We start from the raw sequence: 22740 nt of genomic DNA, 5'->3' as shown, positions 1-22740 counted from the left end.
TTTTAAGCCCGAGCACAGTTTGTGTGTGCGTTCATAATGAAGCGCTCAAAGGTTTTTTGGGCGACGGCGACATCATAATTTAGGCAAAAATCCCAACCTCATTAGGGCGAGCTGTGTCATCATGTTTACAATAATTACCATGTGATTAAGCTCGGTAAACAATTATGACTGTCGCCTCTTTGTCGTCCTTTTGTGTCTCTGCGGGGGTAATTCAGTATCGCTCTGTGATCTCGGAGCTCTTTGACTTTCAAATGCAGAAATATTAACAGTCGCTTCACACGTGCGGGGGTGGGGGGGGCCCTCCTCCTCCTCTAGAACCCCTTGCGCCTGTGTCCTGAAGGTCTGCAATCCAGCGGAGGACAGACTGAACAATATTTGTTCTGTGAAAATCGAGGGGAAACTAATGGGCCTCATCTGGAAGCAGGATAAAAGCAGACAGTGGCAGCAGGAGGCAGTGACAAAAAGCACTCAAGACATTTTTCCCAGAGCCTTCACAGTCTGAAGAAGAAGTCAAAGTAGTAGTTTCACCACAATTAAATCAAATGTTATCACAGCCATCTATCAGCTAATACTCCGTCTCCAATAAGTGTTGTCCTTCAGTGTGACATTAAAGTGCTACGTATGCAATCTGTGATTATCATGTCAGCTCTTATGGTTTCATCTCCATAATATTCAATTATTTTTTTACATGGGAAACTAAATGGACCTACTCGTGTAAGGCTGTCATTATGCCATTACGTGTGCCGTTTGCCAGGAAAATGGTAGTTTTCATAATTGATTTGTCAGATATTAAGTCTGGCTTTCACACATAAATGTCATTTCAGAGACTCTCACGTCGCACCCGTTTGGCAAAAAAGGTGGGAGAGAGAACCAAGTTGCTTTTTACTCAAGTGCTCTGATAAATCGGGCTCTTTTTGAAGTGTGGTAGTATTTACGAAGTGACACATAGTCGTTACGGACTGCGCCGTGTGTGCGTGCCCCCTGTTGACCTGACATGGAGGTAACGCAATCACAGAAAACACAGCTGCCAGCGGGGACACAAAGAAAAACAGATGTTACAACAGCAACAACAACAACAGCTTCACTCACCTGCCAAACGCTCACCGAACACTCGGTCTCATAACTCCTCTTACTTGAAACTTAAAGATCCCATAGCCCAGGAAGTGCCAATTAACGCTGCATTTGTGTGTGTATCTGCGTCATTACCTCGTCTATGAAGCCCTAAAAGTCCATAACAATCAGTTCAGCCACTGCTGAGAGCGCAGGGTTTGATTGTTTTCCTGAGCTCTACGAAGCGGAACGGCACTTCCGTTGACTAGTTACCTCACTGGCGAATTTCACCACTCTTCTAAACAGCAGCGCCTCCTAGTCCGGGCACATCCGGTGACGTACTTTTAACCGTAGAAGAAGAACTACTCTCGTTGTAGCTGCTGAGCTCCGTACAACCGATACGCTCAGCAGCTACAACGAGAGTAGTTCTTCTTCTTCTTCTACGGTTGAAAGTAGCAACATAAAGCAGGACACAACACCAAACTTCACCTAAAGGAAGGAGCAGTGCCAACAATACGTATATAACTGTCTTTGTGTGCTTGTTTTGTCGTTTAGCATTAGCGATAGCCGGCTACACGCTAAGCTACACGCTACGCTCGTGTTTAATTTGCATGTGTGTTATCATCTCGGTAACCACAACGTTATCCAAGCTACAGGCGTCCTGCAGCAGTCTTTCACTGATCACAGTGTCTTCTGACTCTGGGTCAAACTCCGGATCAAATGCGTAAGCATTACTCAATGTTTTGATAATTGCTAGCGGTGCGTCCGCCTTTCCAGAGGGGGAGCTGCGGGTCTGAGAGCTGACGTGCCAATTACGTCACTTCCAGGTAACTGCGGGTGTGGTTTTGGTCTGTAACAGCACGGCTGACGAGAGCGTCAGTGATGAGACACTTACATCGGCTCGTTTTTAGCGACTAGGACGTTTTTTTACCATAGAAACGACTTCATGTTTGTAAGTACACCTCCATATCTCACATATAAGTGAGATAGGACCATGCTATGGCCGCTTTCACTTTGCATCTACACACTCTCCTGCCCCAAAGCCCATGGAGGCAATTATCCTTTTTAGCATAGCAGCTGCCTCGTTTTTCACCTGATGGGAGGATTCCAAACCCAGAAGAAGTCACACGTTAGCCCATCTGTACCAACTAACCCTATGTTAAATGGTAGATTGTTCTCTCTGTACTTAATAACACACTTACTACCTGGAATGTGTCCATTAAACAAAGGCCTATTGGACAATTCTCAAACATCAGGTTCTAACACACTCACAGCTGGTATGGTGTTGAAGATGAAAACCTCAGCACCTTTTGCTGCGCCTCACACACCTCACACGTTGGAAGTGGTTATTTTTCCGCTGATCATAAATCACCTGATGTCACAGCTGTGCCTCCACAAAAGCTTTGAAATTGACTCACATGACTTGGACATGAGTGTGTGAGTGAGCTGGAGTGTGTGAGTGTAGGTGATTTACTCAGCAGTTATGGTCAATCAGTTGCCTGACTTACTGCCTGGTTCCTTCTTAAAGCTAGGCCGGATCTCTCTTCTTTTTTGCTTTATTTTTTTTTTGCTTATTTTATTGTTGAAATTCTCCCGACTTCCTAATATCCATCAATAAAAGAATAAAAAAACAGAAAAGTTGTGTGGGAAACGCCGGTGTCTGTAGTAAACATGACCAATGGTTTCATTTGGACTTGTTTGGATATGTCCATTATTAACCAATCTGAGCTCCCCCAGTGCTGGGCCACACAACAGGCGGGAGAAAAGCATACATCACTGAAGCCGAGAGAAAATGAAGATGAAATTCAACGTCCGACTACAGACAATGGCTTCCAGTCATCGTGGGGCCGGAGCTTTGGTGAGACAGTCAGTGAGAAGGGTATAGTTAGAATTTTTTAAAAGTGCTTTCCATTGCTAGCTTTTCCATACCTACAGTCCTTAGAATAAATGTCCTCATTCTCAACCTTTCTCCAGTGTTGAGTGTTTTTCTTCTAATTGCCTCAAAACCTCATGATATTCTGCTTTATTATTATTATAAAAAAGCTGAACTCAGCTTTTCTGGAATTTTCGAGTGGACTGTTCAACTGAGTCACACCTCGGTTTGGGTACCAGGCACGTTATTTTCCATCTCTTCAACGAGAGGGGGCTCGTCGTAGCACGACTGCGCGAAGCAGCCGCGACATGGAGGCGATGGCGTCCTAGCTGGCACTAGCTGGTGTATTTTCGCGGACAGCACCCACGTGTGCTCGTGACTCGTGACTCTAACCAGTGACGACTCTCTCTTGAACAGTCGGCGGTCTGTTGACGTCCCATTTTAGTATCGGCTCAGCTTGCTTGGAACCTCATCAGAGCAGGTACTAAACAAAAAAGCACCAGGTACCAGGAACTATCGCTAATGGAAAAGCTAAATGCAACAAGTTAAGTCGAGCCGAGTAGTGCTTGAACTGTGTTTAATGGAGCGCCATTAGTGTTAATTGGTACGACTACATTATGTTCATCTAAAGCAGCCTTTTTCAAACTGTGGGGCGGGCCCCCCTGGGGGGGCGTGGAGACTTTCCGAGAGGGGCGCAAATTCTGTTTTTTTTAAAGTCCTAACTAATGTTATGCAGGCGGAACCTTTGGTCTTGCTGTAACGGGGACTCATTTAAGTGACGTACCACAACAAAATCTACACTGGTGACAAGGTTTGGATAATGGAGAAGTTTCTGACACGGGAAACAAAAAGAAAACTGTGCAATGTTTCGGAAGTTTGAGAACCACCGATCTAAAGGATGGAAACATTCCTGAAACATTCTGAGTTGTCTTGTGTTCTGTTTCCTTTTTTTCCCTCCTCTGTGATTACCTGCCCCGCCCTGATGTGTTTCACCTGTTCATCGTTATCCCTCCACCTTCCACCTGTGTATTTAGTCTGCGTGTTTGGTGCCAGTTGGTCTTGTCTGCCGGCCAGTAAAGCTCAGTTACTCGTAGCCTCTTGACCTCTTTTTTTGTGATTTTTGTATCTTGTTGTTGCCCTGTGCTTTTTGGAAACCTGTTTCAAGACCAGTAAAAGGGTGTTTTTTTTTTTGTGGTTTTGGGTGTTTGTTCAGCCTGATCATTCCCAGACAAACACAGCTCACAACCCGGGTGAAACACAACTGTGCCCTATTTTCTCTGCGTGAACTACGCCCTCTAGATCCATGGTTTTCAAACTGCTAGCTTCTACTGGTGGTTCTTGCAGGGTAATACTGTTCTCCTGTGTGTACTGTACCAGGGTATGTGACCGGAGTGGAGCTGGGGAATTTATGACCTTTGAGTCGCCTTATCTCTCGCTCCATCTTAATCTAATTTCACGATACTAGTTTGTGAAGTATATGTGAGGATGATAAGGGAGCAAATTATCTTATTGGGGGAAAAAATAAATCTGCCTTCTGTGAAAAGGACCTATTTACGCCACTGTATTTTAACGTTGGTGATAATGAGAAGTCAGTATTTTCTCATTTGAGAACCACTGATCATTATTTCATGAATTAAAAAGGTACATATTTTGTGTAAATATAAGAGCATTAAAACACATTAATGAAATTCGACTGCAGACTCCCAAATAAGTCAAGGCAGAAAGTTCCTGCTCTTAAAAAGTTGCTCACGATCAGTTTATTACAGTTTCATTGCCTTGATACTTGTACGCTGTGTTTTTTATGTATTTTCCACTACTTATGTGATGGAGTTTGTTGACATGAGCTTCCTCTTGAGCGAGGTCTGGGCCCACACACACACACACCTTTCATTAGGAGGCATATCTTGGCAGCCGTTTGGACATGACATTGCCCTGGTGGTCAAACAAACTCTCCGTGCAGAATTTATCATTTCACCACCTGAAGAAATTGGCACCGCAGCCGCACCAAACCTGGCCTTCAGTCAGCCGTCGTGAAACAACCTTGACTCTTGAACATATCGAGCTACCTGGCAGAGGTGTTGGGGTCTTAACAGCCATTACCCATCGAATCAGACTGATGATGCTTCCATACGTGTGCAGCCTTGTTCTTTCCAAAGCCATTTTCCTGTGTCTGAGCTTCGGGGTTTTGCAAATAGATTGACTGCTGAGGCTGCTGCTGACAGACCGCGCTACATTCTCCCCCCGCAGCAGAAGAACTAATGCGACTCCATCCTCTGGCTGCTCCAAACTGCCCGGAACTGCGGAGACTTCTTCATCTGTTACTCTGGAACCCATAACAAGTCCCTGCAGCTGTTCCTGTCCCCATGCATGCGGTTTGGTTTTGGCACTTGCATCATTTCTCATGTTTGTCCATCTCTTTGAACAGTAACTAATTGTTTTGGGGGTTTGTTTTTTTCCTCCTCCTCCTCCTCCTTGTTCTGCTTCTTCTTTGGGGCTATCAGGGTTTCTCACACTGGCAGGTCGCTTCCCGGATTTCACACGGCGGTGACCAGATTTACTTTGTTTACTGCCGTATAAGTCACTCAATCAAGCTATTTCTATTTCAGAGAAGCATCACTTGAATAATTAAGCCCGCTATATAGCAGACGCCCAGCAGAGAGCAGCTTTGAAAACACAAAATAATTATGCTTTGTCAGTTACAATTATTTGTTTTTTTTCAATGTGTTTTTCCCCTGATATAATATATACTCTCATATAGGGTTAATAATACAACATAATATACAATAAACATTTCTTTTAATTGAAGTTAATTAAAAAAATTCTGTAATATTGACCCAGTGGCCCAGTTTTTCAAAACATACAGCGACGTGCTTTGCCCACAGTGCCGTAGTTCTGCATGTTTCTTCTTTTTTTTTTTATGAATGTATTTATTAATTTTTTGTTTGCAAATTACAGCATATGAAACAGCAAACACTATTACATACAACAACAATGCCCATCCCCTCCCCTCTAAGGTGTTAAAACAATGAAAATAACATAGAAATTGAAGAAAAAGGAAAAGTATAAATAAAAATAATAATAATAAAAAAAAAAATTATAATACATATACACACATACATATGCACACACTCACGTCAAATAAACAGATAGTGAAAACAGATATAATATTGATGCATTCAAAGAGCATTTCATGGGACATTATACTGCCTTTTATTCACGGGTGACGTGACGGCCACGTTTTAAGGGCAGATGTAAAAGCTCGGGTAATCTAACCCCTGCTCTCCAACTAAATAGTTTGGATTTGCAGCCTTTATATAATAAGCCTTTTATCCTGCAAAGGCCTTGGTGTGCGCAGGCGACGACATCCGACCAAACGTGACGCGTGTTTCATGTTTTCAAACGAACGCTTTCCGAAGTGAATGAAAAAAAATAACTCCTCCACTCGTATAAATGCGACACAGAAAGTGACTGTGAAGAAGGACGAAATGGCAGAGAGAGTGAGACAAAAACTGTCTTTCATCTGTGTGGTATGCAAAGGCCACTGTATTTCAATGGCGTGCTTGGGAAAAGGAAAAGTGTGCACTCTAACCATTACATCGCACTCATTCTTACACTATTGACCTTTTAAGGTAGCTACTACAAATGAATGAATGCTCATCTCTCTGATGTATTTTTAATTAGTTATTTCGTGAGGTAGGCACAGGATGAATCATGCAAGGTGGAAGCAGCTGAGTAGCTGAGGTTCTGTGGCTTTATTTTTGCAGAAGTAGGGGGGTACAAGACCAGATCTGAAGGCACACATTTGGAGAATGTTCCCTCACTAGTACAATATTTTTGCTTGGGGCCAGAAATGTACCTTTTTGACTATCAGAGCGGCTACAACGTGATTTTTTGTGAGTACAGTCGCACACATTCAATTAAATTTTGTTTGTACGGCGTCGAATCACAACATACATTATCTCAAGGCCCCGTATATAAGACGACGACGTCATCAAGAGCAGAGAAACCCAACAATTCACATTTAACGCTGCAGAAATGTCTCTGCTTGGTTTCTACTCAATTTATCTTTTGTGAGGAAATAAAAAAATAAAAAAAAACAACAACCCTGAAGTCTTAATCAGCCGTAAAGGGCTGCAGAGGCTTGTTTTGGATGCGTTTGCCTGCGTCAATGTATAGTAAAGACGGAGAGTTTTTCTACTGCTTCTCTAAAGAGATTTACTTTATCTCGTGCTAAATACAAAAAGCCCGTTTTCATCACGGCTTAACTCTGACGGCCGACGCCTCTGACAGCAGCGTGTGGCATTTCACTTTCCACAGCTCGAGTTCGAGTGCGTATATTTTTATCCAAGCAGATCAGCGTTGTGTGATTTAGTATTTTTCATGTTTGTTTGTCCTCTCTTCTCCTTTTCACGTCCTCTCATAGATGGATGTGTAAAAAGTAAACAATTTACTGTGCTGCTTTACATGTAGTTTTCCTCCTCCGCCTCCTCTTCTATTATCTGGTGAATGTGTGGGGGAACAGAGCAGAAGAGAAACTGGCCTCCCCAGAGAATCATTTTCAGAACACACCCCAAAAAAAGAACACATGATTGTGTTCGACTGACAAAGACCTCAAGCAGCTGCAGGAACTGTGTGACGCTTGGATCAGACTCTGTCACAGGGGACCGCTGCTCAATTCCCCGTTTCCAACCAACATCTCATCCGTGTTGTATTTCAAAGAAGAGACATAGAGTAAATAACATGATGCGGGCTTATGCAGATGTAACAAAGTGGTTATTTTTGTATTATTTTTGCTTATTTTACCCATAAAAGGGACAGAAAAAATGTCCTGTCAGTAAGTGGTTTTGCCCTTTTTTCCAGAATAACGTCCAATATCTGGCAGTTATTTATAATTTACTGCATGTTAAATTAGTGTATTAACAATTTAAAATGAAGAAAAACTAAACGTTTTATTTAGAAAAGTTGTACATGAACAACAGATGTGTGTATAATTAGAATTTTTAACAGTATAAAACATTTGTGTGAAATTACCGTAATTACCACACGGTGGCTTTGACGTGCAACTTCTCAGCTTTCAGCAACAGTCTGAACTTCTCTGTCGTGTCACTACGGCAACGTTAAATGCACTTGGGCAGTGTTAAAGGGTTAAACTGAGAACTCTTTTTTACTTCAAGCACAACAAACACCATCAAAATATCCATTCGGTGATACACTGTTGTCCTTCCTCGTGCAGTACGACAATCGCAACACCAATATCGACCTTTTAATTAATAAATCAAGGCCAGTTCCACTCGCCAGGCATCACTACTCCTCAAATGAATGAGAAGATACTTGTGTTGGAAGTTACTTGGCAGAAAGAAGAGGTTAAGAGATGCTCCTTGCACGCTCAATACATAGACTTTCGGCACTTTGTTCTCCGTGTTGTGAATAAACAGAGAAACCCTGCACTTCTTCACTTAGATGGGGGCTATAATTAGCTTTGACTCTATATTGTATTTATTCTCTCATATAGCCATTTCTCTATAACTCATTTCTTCCTTCCGCTATAATCTAAATTAGAAAAAGCAAAAAATACAAGAGGAACCAAAACAGACACACCTCATTGATCTCACATCGCATCGTACGTCACGTTCAAATTTTATTGGCTTCCCGAGATCCTTCTTGCAGAGATGAGCACACTTTGTGGTCGCGCCGGCGGCAGTAAAGCAGCCGTCTTTACTGCCGCCGCAAGTTTAACTTCTTCTCCGCGGTGTGTGTGTGTGTGTGTTTCTCTGTTTCTAAATAATTCACCGAGACGCAATATTTTTGACTTTGCAGGGGGAGGAGACGAGGACCTGTCCCGTTGTGGGTAAATGAAAAGACTGCAGTGCGATCACTGCGTCGCCATATGCGGAATAATTATTCTTGTGAAGCCTGTAAACAAAGTCATTAGTGAGCCTTTGTAGACTTCTGTATTCTCTGTAATACAGCCCACTGATTACTTGTAGTGGTGTTAGCAGAGACATCAGCCCTTTGACGGATATTGGCATTAGTTCTGCATCGTACCAGGTCTGATCAATTCTCTCTTAATGAGCTCTCCACCTCTCTCTTCTTCTTCTTCTTCTTCTTTCTTTCTCCCTCTCTCTATAAACTGTCTGCTGAGCTTGTTCTTTTGAGGGAGAATGTAGAAGTGCCACACTGGTTCATTCATGAACCTTTTAAAGGTCACGTAACACGTTGGCAGGCAGCCACGGAGCATTAAACAGACACAGAGTCGAGTTGCATTGTACTTTTTTCAAATTGTTCTTTATCCATGCATGTGTGTGTGTGTGTGTGTGTTTGGCCGATCAACTCAGAACATTATAAGAGCGTTCTATTCTCCTGAGCGATCATGATTTGAAACAGCGCTTGTGAGGAATAATGTACCCTCTCAAACACGCGCTACAAAACATGACCCTTAATTCCCTTTTTCTCCCGCCCGTTGTATCGTTTTTCATATGTTGACTGGTTATTTTCTGTGAGGGATAAGAAGAAGAAGAAGAAGAAGAGGCTCTTGCTCTCTGACAACACACACACACACACACAATGTGGAGAAGCTGCATACTTACCATTCATGGTGTCAAGAGTTTAATGAAATCTCAGCTACAAGGTTTTTCGGAGGGTTTTTTTCCCTATTCTTTATTTTTTATCAGCTCAAATTCCTTTCCTACCTTTCTTACCATATCTCACAGGTATACATGACACAGTAGCTGTGTCCCGTCCCCGCCCCCCCCAGCCTTCTTAGCATCGTGATATGAAGAGCAGATTTTCCTCTTTTTTTTCTTTCGTGATACATGAACAGCATCTCCGGCATCTTGGTGGCCACCTGCTCCGAGCTCCCCGCGGTGTGTGTGCCCCCGGGGGGAAAACTGATGAGGTTGACTCGGGGGTCATCGGCTCCTCCTGCAGGACGCCGCCGATCATCCCTCCCCCTTGCTCAACAATCGAAGCACAATAACAAAACTGCGAGGTGGAGAAACACGGCGGCCCTTGACCGCCCGCAGATCCGCCTGCAGGATAGCAACAGTGCACTGACATAATACAGTGTGTACAGTATAGAGTGTAGCAGCTGCATGAATATAAACATGCTATGCATTTATTGATAGATTGGACTCCCATCGTTGTAAAGAAAAAAAAACAACACTGTTTTATTAACATAATTCAGGTACTCTGTGCAGAAGGTTGAGGAAATATAGATTTGATGAATATTTATTTGGCTTAAAGCTGTAGTGCTTCACTTGGAAACAGTCTTGTATAAAGTACTTGATAAGCGATACTTGAGCAAAAGTATCTTACCAGAAAATGACTTTGAAAAACGGTGTTTTGATTCAACTTGGAGACGAAATCTGCGGTTTATCTGCGTGAGCTCACTAGCTCGCCGGTTGGCCGCTCAGCTGACAACTGAGAGCTGAAACCCGGCCAGAAACCCAGGAGACCAGAGCCTCGGTGTCGGACACGGTAAACAGCAAGCCAAGTCCACTCTAAGTCTACTTGGAGCCGCAATCTGCGGCTAACAGCTGGTGCCGCTAAAAACAACTAGCCACAACAAACAGGCATTATGTCACCAACTCAACTTTTATTTTGTAGTAACGAGTAACAAAGATGGTTAAGGGAATTGTATCGGAGTAAAAGTGAAAGTTGTCAGAAGTATAAATAATGAAGTAAAGTACAGATATGTGAAAATTCTACTTAAGTACAGTAATGAAGTATTTGTACTTCATTACATTACAACACGGCTTGGAAATCAATGTTTGTAACATTCAAGCCACTTTGTCCTCCACGTGAGGGTCGCAGCGAGCCTGGAGCCGGACCAGTCACAGGGGCCAACACACACACGGAACGACCAGACATCCACACCTGTGGTCAATGGAGAGTGTCCAAGAGTCCATTTAACCTCTGCATGTTTTTGGACCGTGGCAGGAGACCAAAGGACCTAGAGAAAACCCCACGAGAGTGGTGACTTTCTTGCTGTGAGGCAACAGTACTCCGCGACTTCACCACGTGGCAATGAGTTCACACGATGCTAATCAACTCTGTCAGCTCCTCGTGACGCAGTGTTGTTTTTTTTTAACTCACCAACTCATTGTCTTCCACTTTGTCCTCCACGTGAGGGTCGCAGCGAGCCTGGAGCCAATCCCAGCTGACATGGAGCGAAAGGCGGGGACGGGTCGCCAGTCCAACGCAGCGCCAACACACACAGAACGACCAGACATGAACACCGACGGTCTGTCCAAGTGTCCAATTAACCTCTGCATGTTTTTGGACCGTGGCAGGAGACCAGAAGACCCAGAGAGAACATGCAAACAGAAAGGCCCTCAATCAGACCAGTGACCTTCTTGCTGTGAGGCAACAGAGCTAGCCACGACTCCACCGTGTAGCAACGAGTTCACACAATGCCAATCGAATCTGTCAGCTTCTGTTTTTCTGTGTTTTCACACCTGTGGCAGGGAAGGTAAAGACCAATCTTAAGACCACTTTTTGAAGGTCTCTGTCTCGTCTTGGAACCGACTGCATTTTTACTCGGCCTTGTGTCGGTCTCGGACAAAGCGGACTCTGGATTTTATTTCAAGACCGGTCAAGACCTCAACTGTGGGGATATCAATAAATTGCCTGTGCATTTTTGGATTAACTTGTTAATATCATTACTGTGATTTTGCGTAAATCGTATTGCTTCGGGTACAACCAATAACTTCACTCATTTATCATTTGACATTTTTGTCACAGGAGAAGAGGCCGTGAGAAGATGTCAGCCAACTCATCTATAATAAAATGTGGTTACCTGAACCACAAAGACTTTTTGGTGCTTAATACCTCCAAAAGAAAACACAGCGCAACGTGTAAATTCTGCAAAGCGACGCTAACGGTCATAGTCTTGTCTTGGTCTCGACCCCTCAAAGTCTTGGTTTCGGTTTAGGTGGTCTAGACTACAACACTATGAAATCCTTCATTTGGATTCACCTTAGTTAAATCAATGTGTCGATACTTTGTAAAATCACACTTCCACAAACTTAAACAGTCGTCCCTTCATTTTTACCAATAACTATTACGTATTGCAGCTCTGCACCATTTACTTTGAGCTCTTTTCACCTTTAGATGCGTCAAATATTGGCTTTCGTTCCCTATTTACTCTAGATTTCCATACGCTAAATAGAAATCAACATTAGCACATGGATGACTCATGGAATTTTCTAATATTTGCTCTCTTTATTTGTAGTGCGAGAATATGCAAATACTTGACATGTGTTGATTTCTACTCATGTGGAGCACAAGAGCATTTTCCCCATGTACTGGAGACATTATTTCATTGATGTTACTTGGCACAGTGAGTCAGACTGTCATTGTGGAGAAAATGTGGCCGAAACCTTTAAAAACATTAATGGAGGCCGTCAAAATGGAAGCGCATTTGTAGAGCGGCCTTAAAAGGGTGCATTCATCTGTGCTCAAAGCTTTGGACTTTTGCCGCGGAGCGTCAATTATAATTTTCCTCCGACTGCAGAAATGTTCTTGGACATCCAGCGAAAAATTAACAGAGAGTAAGAAAGTACATACAGTGCCAACGCGTGCATGGACTCGACCTCAGAGAACAAAATGTGCTCCATTTTTAGGGACTCAACAAAAGTAGGAAGGTTTTGAATGTCTGTCTTTGCTATGTTTTTAAGAAATTATGTCCAAATAATGTCTAAATAAATCACTTAAATTGTGGGGACCAAGATGGAAGATCAACTCATCAACCTACACAATAAAGACCCAAATCTCCTGAGTTTTTTAATTATATAAAGGCCTTTTTATATAAAGGGCATCGTATGACAACTCATGCCTCTAAGAAACATCCGGTGTGTAATATTTAAGGAGGATTTATTGACTTAAAAAAATATACTATAGAGCTGAAACAATTACTCGGTTTGAAAGGGTTTTTCATGATTAAAGCAAGATTTCTGATTGTTTGAGTTTCTTAAATGTGAATATTTCCCAGTTTCTTTGCTCCATAAAACAAAGAATTATCATTAAAAGTGAATCATTTTGGTTTGTGGACAAAAACAAGACATTTAAGAACATCTTCATTTCCAGGTTTGACAAACACTGATCAACATTTTTGAACGTTTCCTGACATTTATGGACCAAACGATTACTCGATTAATCAAGGAATCACTTTATATATTGTTCTAGATGAAGAATAAGCCTTTTATATGCACTCATTAAGGCTAGGCCGCAAAATTTCCCCCACCATGTTTCTACAGAGGCCCGAATGGACAAACCAGCCAAAGTGGAATCTTCGGAGAAAGATTTAGTGAGTGGAGAATTCCTCTAGTTGTTATTTACCATCTGCGATATCACCACTAGAGGTCGCTAATTCTCACACAATGGACCTTTACTGGGGAAACACAAGTGTGGGAGGGGCCTGAGGCTTCTTGGCGGAGGCGGATATCTGGGATTAGCAGAGCAGCGTACGTCACGGCAGAATACGTCGCAAGAGCTCTTACCATCTTTTTCAAGAGCTCCTTTTGGATGCTAAATCAGTCAAAACTGCGGGAAATCTAACCCACAACCTTCCAAATGAAAGATCTACCTACACCCCGACGGCCGCTCAGTGTTAGCGTTTGAGCTAAGCTCTGTGCTCAGTTTGATAAATGATTGCCTGACTCAAAGCGAGTTGTCAATAAGGCAAACAAAACAGAATTTAATCGCATAAAACAAACACCTGAAAGCACCTTCAGTGGGATTTATTTAGTACTAAAAGTATCACGCTGACAGGGAGCACCACACAGATGACATAGCACCAGACGCTGTGCTATGACTAGTTCCATGGTTCTCAAACTGTGGTGCGTGAGCTTACTCTGCTGGTACTTGGAGGAAAATCAGTCTCGGCTTCTTTTTTTTTTGCTTATTTTAACCATAACCATATTTTTCCAGAATAACTTTCAATATTTGGCCACTATTTACAATTTGCCGCATGTTGAAATGTTGAAATCTTCCATAAAAGTGGCGGAAAAATGTAAGTGCTTTTGCCCATTTTTTTACCAGGATAACTTCCGATATCTGGCAAATACTTCCAATTTACTGCATGTTAAATAGTTTATTAACAATTTAAAACATAGTTTTATTTAAAAAACTGAACATGATCAACAGATGTACGTTAAATTAGAATTCTGAACAGTATAAAACATATTTACAATACCATTTGTTTGAGTTTTCATCTCAATGTCCCAAAATTAACGTGTAATGGTGTTACTTTGAGATTACCTTTTTTTTTCAGTGAATAATCCAGACCTGCTGGTAAAAAAGAGGTAATTTATTCTCATGCAGGCAAAGAACATACAGGCTGTCAATGTGGTATGTCTCCATATCATCTCATTTCTTTAGCAATGACTAAGTGCTGGCTTGCTACGAGGAGAGGATGGACTTTAACTTTATAATATGATTTAATTTGAAGGTATTACACTAACTCTGGCCCTAAAGAAATGGACTAAATAGTAGTTTAACATTTCAGAGATGAAGCCTCAGGTCATCTGTTGCATCTGTGTGTTTGTGTGTGTTGATCCATGCTCATCTGAGAAGAGGAAACTCAAAACAGAGAGAGAGATGCAATCCCAACAATTTGTTTTTTTAGCCTGCCCACTGCAGCTTAAAAGGGTCAACGACAGCAGGTCCAGCGTCTCGATGAAATGCCCCCGAAGGCGAGACGAAGGTTCATCGTAACAAGTCACCGCGGGTCGCTTTGAATAAGAAAACTCGGGCAGTTCTTTGAAGTGGTGCGGGCGAACGTTCCTGGTGGGTGGTTTTTGAATTTTCCCCCCACCTGCTCCTTGCACGGCTGCTTCTTTTAACTTAAAAAAAAAAAAAAAAAAAAGTGAACCAGTGAAGTTTTTATTCTCTTTAAGCCACCGAAAAGCTTTTCACACAATGTTTAAAAAAGAAAAATGCAGATAAAAATGACAGTTAAAGTGTCTCTCCTCTGCTGTCATTTACTGTAGCCTTGGCACAGACATATGATGTGACTTAAAAGTCTCCTTCTGTTCACAGTCACACTGGGTTCGGCCTCTCTTTGCTCTTTAAAGCAGCCTCAGTTCTCGCCATGGCACGGATTCCACAAGATTTTGAAGAATTTGTTCCTATGTTGAATCCAAACTCAGTGACCCCGTGGGTTTGGGGGAGGAGGAGGCCACGGATGTCGACCGAGGTCCTTTTTCGCATTCGTGTTTATGAAGACGGCTTCGTGACACTTGTGCACCCGTGTGTGCCGCAGAGAAAAGCCATTAGACGGTGAATAAATTGCAGTCGTGGATTCAACCCATGACTGATCCCAGTGTACGATTACAGCCTGCATTGTTGACATGTGACAAAGGCGGCCGGCCGGTCAGGCTCTTGGTTTCCCAACATGTGAATGCTTCGGCAGACACCGACATTACTCAGAGCCTGCTGTGTTTTCATTGACCACTGTAGCCTCAGATTCCACTGCAGTCGGTCAAGAATTGTCTGTTCTTAGCAACGCTTTTTTTTTTTTTGTTTGTTTGCTAAAAGCTAATTTGTTCAGCAAAACCACTCTCTTGTTTTTATTTTGGATTCATCCCCCCTCTTGTTTTTTTTTTTTAAAGCTCCCTTAAGCACAAGTGCAATTAATGGCTTATACACTAATGCTCTTACATCATGAGGCTTTTGGCAGCAGGCCTCTCGAGTGGGTTTTCTCACTGTGGTGTTGTTCAGTGACATGTACACACGGTACAGTAGTTCATCGAAATAATTAAGACCGGGGGGTTTCACGAGACATTATTTAATTTACGTTAGTGTACTTCGGGATTTATTCCACGATCAGCTGTTCGTCAGCTGTTCTAGTCACACTGCGAATCCGAGATATACGTGTTTTACAAGTATGCAAGTTGAAATTTCGAAGAAGCCTCTCAGTGTTTCAGATCACAGTATAGGGGGGTCTTAAAACCATAAACCTTGTATTTGAATTTGGGTTGTTTGATCCCTGCGTGTGTTTTCACCGTTGAATGAACATGGACAAGGAAAAACGTATTGATAGAAGAACTAAATCGTGGCTGTACTTCTTAACGAAGAACGAGGCTTCTGGTCATGCCGACGTCGATCTCACTTCTGCTATGTTAGCAGACTTCATTGCTAACATGTTAGCATTTAAGCTAGCTGACTTTATCGCTCACACCTTAGCATTTAAGCTAGCTGACTTTATCGCTAATGCGTTACCATTTAAGATAGCGGACTATCGCTAATGCGTTACCATTTAAGCTAGCTGACTTTATTGCTCACGCCTTAGCATTTAAGCTAGCAGACTTTATTGCTAACACATTAGCATTTAAGCTAGCTGACTTTATCACTAATGCGTTACCATTTAAGCTAGCTGACTTTATCGCTAATGCGTTACCATTTAAGCTAGCTGACTTTATCGCTAACACCTTAGCATTTAAGCTAGCTGACTTTATCGCTAACACCATAGCATTTAAGCTAGCTGACTTTATCGCTAACACCATAGCATTTAAGCTAGCTGACTTTATCACTAATGCGTTACCATTTAAGCTAGCTGAATTTATCGCTAATGCATTAGCATTTAAGCTAGCTGACTGGAAAAATAAAAATAGATCTGTATCATGTTTTTGATGCGAGGAGTCCACTGTAAAAATTAGATTAATTTCACCATATAACGTTTTATGGTGAATGTATAAAGTTTTAACATTATTGTGAAAAGGTTATTGTACTATTATTATTCGACCTTATAAGATGAAGTTTATTACACAATGGAAACATGAAAACATGATACTTTTCCCCTTATAACGTAAAACGTTTATATGAAAACTCGTTTATTAAACATTTCTCATAAAAAAGTTTAGTATCATAAAAAGTTTATTGTAAAAATGTTACAGGTTTGTAAATCTTGTAAATCTTGTGTTTTCACGTTATAACATAAAAAGTGTATTGTAAAATGACACATTTCACTTTAGAGCGTAAGCTGTATTGTATAATCGTTTTACGTATTATCATGAACGGCTGTTGAAAAACATGATACATTGTATGTTATAATGTTCAGTGGGGAGAAGATGAAATTGATCACCTGGTTTCTTATTTTTCAAAGAAATTCAACCGTCACCAACGGGTATATTGGACTATTGAAAAAGAAGCCCTTGCCCTGATTCTAGCGTTGAAACATTTTGAAGTTTATGTCGGCTCAGTTGGTGTCTTTACTGTTTGGGGCAGCCAGCTGGAGGTCTCTTTGGGGTTTTTTCTCTCCCTCCTCAGATGGTTTTTGTCAGTTTATATTATTTCACACTTCAGTTGGTTGGAGGTTACTCTCATCCCATTATCGGGTTTAGTTTATTTGATCTATTTTTCTTTTTGGGGATGCACCTTTTGTTATTTTTGCCAGGATCTTGAACCCTTTTCTTTTGTTAACTTTGCTTTTGAAATTATGAGTTTTTTTTAAAGAAACACAAATATTAATCGGGTAAACTTGTCATCCTTCAGTGTTTGGCCATGTCCATATTGTCTAAGGGAGGCCGTAACATATTTTATTGTAAAATGTTCTCTCTCTCTGTCTCTGCTGTCCTAACCTCTTTGCAGTCTCATCCCAATCCATCATTCTTCATCTTTCATACGTCTCATCAAGCCCAGAGATGGACTGATACCATACTCTGTACTGGTGTTAGTCCAACACTGGCCGAATATCACAAAAAGAAAAAGAAATTACACCCAGTATGATCTGTAAAGCCTAAATATGATGTAAAGGCTTTGAGGGACAAGAGGGAGGTGAGGTAGAGACAGAAGAAAGAGAAATGTCCTATGCTTTTGCCCGTTTTTCCAGAATAACCTTCAATATCTGGCAGTTATTTACAATATTTACAATTTACTGCATGTTAAAACAGTGTATTAACAAAAAAGGAAATGGAGAAACCCCTATAGTTGTACAAGAACACCAAATATTTGAACAGTATTTAAAATAACATTTGTTTGAGTTTTTGTCTCAATATGCAAAGACAGGCCAAAAAAACCCCCAAAGAAACCAGCGTTTTTTTCCAACTCTCTCCTCTCTGGCGACAGAGACGCTGATTCAGCGGCTTCCCGCGACAGCGCGAGTGAAATTACCGTAATAACCACACCCTGGCTTTGACGTGCAACTTCCCAGCTTTCAGAAACCGTTTTGGACACCACAAACACTTGCGTTATTACTAATTAAATCCTATTTCTTAGATCACGTAGATTAAGAACGTCATATGATGTCATATCTTGACACGCAATCACTACTTGTAAAGCTGTTTTTGTGTTCTTGTACGAATCCCCAACGGTCAGTAGCCATTAAAAGCTTTAGTGTGAAAACTTTTAAATGAAAGTCCTTGACATTCAAGCCTTTTGCCAAATGACTTCACACAGCGCTTAAGTCTATCAGCTCCACGTGAACTCGCTCTCGCTGTTCCCTCAGATTTGCTCCGGAGCTTCGGTTTCTCAAACATTCCAACAAAAATAAAGGCTCTGCAAACATGGACCAAACAGAACATTATACCCACAGAGCTGCTAATAAGATGTAGACGTGGCTGGATTAGATCTAAAAGAGACAGATACGCTTCTGCTTATGTCCTACACAGGTTTTTACATTTGAAAATTAAAGACACGTACCTTTAAATACTCCCAATACTGAATATCAGGACTCTTCAATGTCCTGATATTCAACTTTAGAATAATAACAGTACGCATGCTGTGTTTGCGATGTACAGGATGTGACAGACGTAGACGCCCGGAACTGTGATGAAAATTAATTTTCACTGTATATTTTCTGATGTGAGATGTGGAAAATAGGTGATAGATCTATTCCGAATTAACATGTGTGTCTCACTGAGAAGAGAGACACACACATCCAATGTAAAGTAGGTATGACGTACAAAACTGAAACTTATTTACCAAGAATACAGAACAAATGATGTTATAACCTATATGTCCATAACCTGGACAACACCAACTATGTGTGGAATGGTCCAAATTTCTGATTTCTGTGGAGACAACCTTGAATCGAGTCTAATCATCTCCCTTCTAATAGAGTTTAGGGAGCAACAGACATCTAGCGTGAACCTGAATGTGGTAAATGTAAACCTTTGACTTAAAGTTTGCAAAATCACTATTTAATAAGAGAGCGAGAGAGAGAGAGAGAGTTGGACGGAGATTTATTAATTTGGCACAATTTAATTATTATATTTTGTTATAAAAAAGTACATACGTGGGACCTTTTTTACATAAGCAGTGGATCCCAGTATTTATAGATAGTAACTCACAGTCTGTCGGAACTGCTGACAGCAAAAATTAGTGATTCACGAGGAGTGGAGCTTTTGCTAGCTCATTTGCATAATTGCATCTGAACTATTAATGGAAGTGTAATTCAATACAGCGTCCCGTCCCCCTCGTGTGCTGATGAATGCGGCAAACAAAACGTGATGTACCACCTATGGTATGGGGGTTAAGTGAAATGGAATTTAACACATTTTTCTCTCTGTCTTGGTAAACAACCAGAATCTTCACAATGTCGGACCAGAGCAAAGAGAATTAACACCGTTCTGCCCTGAACCACCAACAAATTAATCACGGCCATCAATCCTCATGCCCCTTGACAATCTAGATTACTTGGAGCATTAACAAGTAGAGGAAAATCTACACATCATCAGCAGCTTTTGCCCTGAGGTCTGTGACATCTCACTGGCTCTTTCAAAAAGAGTTAAGCTACTGCAAAAAAAGAAGAAGAAGGGATTTTTAGGGGTAAAAAATAGCAACTGCAAGAGTTCAGCCAGAAAAACACAAACATCACAGAAGACCAGCGTAAGCAGAAAAACGCCACGTGTTTTGTTTTTATTTATTTATTTAAAAATCCATTATGCCAAGAGTGAGACCGTGACAGAGCGCTGAGACGTTTCATGACCAGTGTGACGCCAACGTGTCAGTCAATAAAATCCTTTTTCCGCCAAGTTGACCACTCGGGCGCCATTAAGAGACAAACCATCACCATCAGGCATCAGTTATCTCGAAAAAGCACATTGAGCTTTAAACCACTTTTCCATTCCAGAGTGCTCGCAGACACCGGGACCCCGTTGTAGTTGAAGGCGGTCAGTATCGGAGCTCTACGTCACAGCCGCACACAGCTTTTACGTCTTTTACGTTAACTTCAGGAGCTCCGTTTGGATGAGAACTGCTTCCAGAGATACTTTATCAGGACCAGGCTAGAATTTCCCAGAGTGATACCAACTACGGGTGTTTTCGTCCCTCGTTGTTAGAAGTTCTCATTCATACGGAGCTCCCGGGAGAAATGGTTAAAATCGTCAAAACTGCGAAAATACATGTCCAATCTCCAACAAAGACACTAAAGTGATCGTGTGCGAAGTCCAAAGTTTGGGAAAATTTTGAGAGAATAAAGGATGACTTTATTTATAGCAGAATAATAATGGTGACGATATGATAATAATAATAATAGCCTTGTTACTGGATCTGGATCCTGCAACCTGCAAGATGAGGACACACAGAGAGAGCGAGAGGAAAGGAAAGGAAGGAAGGAAAGACACAATTATAATATAATGGTTTATGGTAAAAAAATATAATGTGAAATGTTTTTTTGTGTAATCGCTCTACGTTATAACGTTAGATTATATTGTGGCCCCCCAAAGTCCCTAGACACGGCCCTGTTAAAAGGGACAATTTGTGGAGCTTGAATGTTTTCGTTGGCTTTCACCAAATGATGAGCCAACTTTGACAATAAGTGATATTGACCTCTTCTCTTGAGGGGAAAGAGGTGGGACGACAGAGACAAACTGCACATTTATGAACAACTGGTCCCTGACAGTGAGTTTAGACTCTGATTAATGAGTCGAGTTTGTTAAAAGTTAATAGATGCACCTCTTAAATGCTCCGCGATCAATTTGTTTTTGAGGATGACACAAAAAAAGAATCGTGACCGCATCCGTGTTTGTTTGTCCCTTCGTTTAATCATTTTCACTTCAGGTGCCCACAGCAGAGACGATTTTCTTCTTCTTTAAAATATTAAACGTTATGAATCAATATCATGAGTCACATAAACCTTTCACCTCATGTAACATTCATTATGAATAGGTAACCAAGGAAACCAGAGACTGGGAACTGTGTGTTTTAGGTTTCACTAAAACACTATTTAAATGAAATAATCTATTGTTAGTGGATTATTTTAACCCTTAGAACACAGAGCATTTCAGCTGATTTTTTCCATTACTAAAAAAAAAACTGGAAATTTGTGTGTCCTTCAGTGGGAAAAAGAAGAGATATTTGAACCTAGAAAAACAACAGCAACTGAAACCATATGCAGTGACCTCTTCCAAGTCCTGGCTGCATCTCTCTCTCTCTCTATATATATATACACTATATATATATATAAATGGAAGGAACATCCGTCTGGCTCTTCAGTGAATAAGTGTCCAATGGGTCACTTGGCAGGTGACTGACCGGTGAGAGTGTGCAGTGCCGACCTTGACGTTATTTGGATGAGAGATGCAAGACAACGTGACCGATGTGTCTCTAAAAAGAGCCGTCGCTCACACACAGTGATGTCATTATTTGTCATTGTTGTTATTATTACAGTGACAATTTAAACACACATACATTTAAAGGGATACTACACTAGTAAAAATTACTTTTTTTTCATGTGTTTGGCGGTTTGTCGGCATCTGCTTGATTCTAATAAGCCTTGGACATTTAATTCATTTTTATTACTCAGGGTTTAATAAGCTGTAATACTTTCCATTTAACAGTGGGTTGAGAGTTGTTGAGGGATGTCAGTTTTTGTTCGGTTCAATTTCTGGCAGACACAGTTGCCTGAGCAGTCAGACCTTATTAAAAAAAAAAAATAGACTATTCACTCTGCAGAAAGAACTTTTAGTAAAATGTAGGTTGGGCTGGTACAAATGAAGTATAAAAGCACACGGAGAGTGGACTGCTTTCACAAAGTTTCACTTTAGAGGGGTTGTTTAAAGGCAAGGATGTCCTCATTCTCCTTCGAATCGTTTTTTTTTTTTTTTTTTTAAATATATTAATTAAATTGCCAGCCGTGTGTCAAGGTGAAAATATCAACTGCAGACATACAAAGAGCAAAGTCTTATAATGGGTTTTTATTCCTACAGGACCCCAAATGCCTCACTGGAACAATTCTGTACAGTCATAAAATTACTCGCAGACATTTCCGTTAGATATGACAGCCCAGTGGAGTTTGGCTTGGCAGGCGTCAGACTATAAAACACTGTTTAATAATGGATAAACAATGGAATAATAATGAAGTGAACCAGTCGCAGGGAAAAGCAGCTGGTATTTCTTGCTCTCACTCTTGGAGAAGCAGGGCCGCGGCTCCCTGAGCAGGTTGCCCTCTGTGGCTTCACGCGCTCTGTTGCCAAATTCTAACAACGGCTCTCCTCCCACAAAGTCAGTCCCCCAAGACGACAAAAGGTGTCCGACTCCTTGGACCCTAAACGCTGCCACAGCGGTGATGAGCCCCTGCGCAATCTGAGCTGACAGGAACACGAGGCCGGGCGGAGAGAGGGAGACGAGAGGAGACGAGAGGAGGGTGGAGTGATGTCATGTGCCTGGAGGCTTGTCGGCTCCTCACAAAACAAAACAATCCTCAGTTTTCTCGCTGTGATCTGAGGCAACAAATTGGAGCTGCCAAACATCTTCTTATGTGAATCTGAATGAAGACGCCGATGTCGTCCCACAGTCGTCGTTTTTACGGAGCTTTATCCAGATTTTTATGGTCACTGGTTTTATCGGCACTTACCTGGGTTTTTTCATGTCCGTGT

This window comes from Solea solea, chromosome 2 (assembly GCF_958295425.1).
Source record: "Solea solea chromosome 2, fSolSol10.1, whole genome shotgun sequence".
Taxonomy (NCBI): Eukaryota; Metazoa; Chordata; class Actinopteri; order Pleuronectiformes; family Soleidae; genus Solea; species Solea solea.
Note: the sequence above shows the minus strand (reverse complement) of the source record.